Here is a 2,388-nt window from a genome sequence, read left to right as displayed (position 1 = left end):
AACTTAATTACATCTGCCAAGTCCCTTCTGCTCTATAAGATAACATATTCAGAGGTTCTAATGACAAGGATGTGGACATTTTGGAAGTGAGAGGCATTATTCAGTGTACCTCACCAGCAAAAGTCATTCTAGATGACTTCAGACACATAATAAAATTGGCTGAACCCAACAAGATCAGAACTGCCCAGTTTGGCCCAGGCTAAAATACCAACCAGCAGGATATTGAGCTTAAAAGTAGTTTTTTTTTAAGCTACTGAGTTTTAAGGTGGGTTGTTATGCAACAAAAGCTAACTCATATAAGTAAAAAGAACAATCTTTAAAATTTCTGTTTGAGGAAACTGTGGGGCCATCTAGGTGGCCAAATAGGCAGGTAAAATTATGGATCTTGAGCTAGAACTTTAAGGCCAACTAATTGAACTTTAAACTAGCAAGCAAAATGCAGGAACCTGTTTTTTGTAATATGAGTTCATATTAGTAGCACCATGCTTACCTCCCAATGGGAATAACATGGGACTTTGAGAATCTCCCATCCTAAATGCTTAGGTATAATTTCTCTCCCATGAAAGGGTGAGTCTAATAATTTCACAAGAGTGCATTCTTTCACAATACAGATTCTAGTTTCAGCTCTTCCAACTCAGAGCCCTATCTCTGAGTAGTTGTGATGATACAATGAGATACACTATAATGAGATACATTACATAGATAGCTCTGTAAAATGCCCCACGTTATTTGTTATTATTATCATCTCTTCACAAAGGCTCATCATTACCCAGGAAGTCGCAAGCTACTTCTACCATGTAAAGTCTCAGGAATGCCTCGTGCACAATCCCATGATAGCACTACCTTCTTTGTCTTTCTAAAACCAACACACAGTCTGTTTATTTCATTCCTACTATGAGAGCTTCCTTGTGTTGTGCTAATTCTGCAAATAAGAGAAGAATTGAAAGAAGAAGTGAACTACACTTCCAGCCTTATATCTGCTGCAAACTAGCTTTGTAATTTTAAACAAGTCATTTAAGCTCTCTATGCTTCACTTTCCTTTGGGTTCTAATATTTGTTTGGCCTGTTTCACAAATCAACTGTAAGGAACAAATGAATCAATTAATCAATCTAACAAATGAACTGAACACTAATGATGGCCTTGGCCATGAACTGGTTATTCTGAAAATTTAGAAGTAAGTTATTGATTCTTTTGTAGCTCATAAGCGTGATGATTGGATCTTCATGCTCTTGTGTGAGATGTGCCTCCCTCAAACCTTTTTAGGACTTGGAACATTACCCATCTGATGCTAAAACAAAAAAGGAAAAAAAAAGTAAGCTATCGCCAGACCCATCTTTAGAAGCTATATCCTTTTTCTTAGTTCACATCAGCTGCTCTAACAGAATATCATAGACTGGGTGGCTTATAAACAAACAAAAAAAGGTATTTCTCACAGTTCTGCTAGCAAGATCAAGATACTGGCAAATTCAGTGTCTGGTTTGAGCCCACTTCCTGGTTCATAAATGTCCTTTTCTCTGTGTCCTCACAAGGTGGAAGGGGTGAAGGATCTCTCTGGGGGCTCCTGAGTAAGAGCAATAATCCAATTCATGAGGCCTCTGCCCACATGACCCAATCACCTCCCACAGGCCCCACCTCCAAGTACCATCACATAGGGGTTAGGTTTCAACATAGGAGTTTTGGAGAGACACAAACATTCAGTCTCCAGCACTGCTCATACAAAAACAATGCCTTCCTGTTCCTGGATTAGTAATAATGTCCTAGAAAAAATAATGTTATCCTCCAGGTTCTATGGGCATAGGCCAAAGCGGCCTGCCACCAACACAGACGTTATTTTAAGGTTTGCATGTAATGTTGAAAATTCATGCGGCAATATAAGAGAGAACACACATTTATAATTTTCCTTCTACAAAATTACAAGAATTAGAGTAAAGGTGCTAAAAGAACAAATATCCTCTCAACCTTCAAAGACAAAGAGAATAACAGAAGAGGAAATAACTACAGTTAGAACATCTCAAGAAAGTGTGAGAAGCTAGGAGCAGATGGACAATTCTTTACTGACTTAGCAGATGAAAGGAGAGTTGGCATCTTTATGATATAAGCCAACAAACAAGTCGATTCCTATTAAAGAACCCAGGAAAATTTTTAGAATTATAGACAGTAGATATCTCTAAAGATTCAACAAGGATAAAGTCGCAAAGATTGGTCAAAAGCCTGTGTATAACTATAACCCTGGATTTGCTCCTGCATGCATGACAATTACACCCACCTCTGAATCTTACACACACACACACACACACACACACACACACACACACACACACACACCAAAAAAAGACAAGGAACTTATTCTCTGGAGTGTGAATAAGAGGACTTCCTTGTGTGGTTCT

The sequence above is a fragment of the Hipposideros armiger genome, unplaced genomic scaffold, assembly GCF_001890085.2.
Source record: "Hipposideros armiger isolate ML-2016 unplaced genomic scaffold, ASM189008v1 scaffold_379, whole genome shotgun sequence".
In the NCBI taxonomy this organism is placed as follows: Eukaryota; Metazoa; Chordata; class Mammalia; order Chiroptera; family Hipposideridae; genus Hipposideros; species Hipposideros armiger.
Note: the sequence above shows the minus strand (reverse complement) of the source record.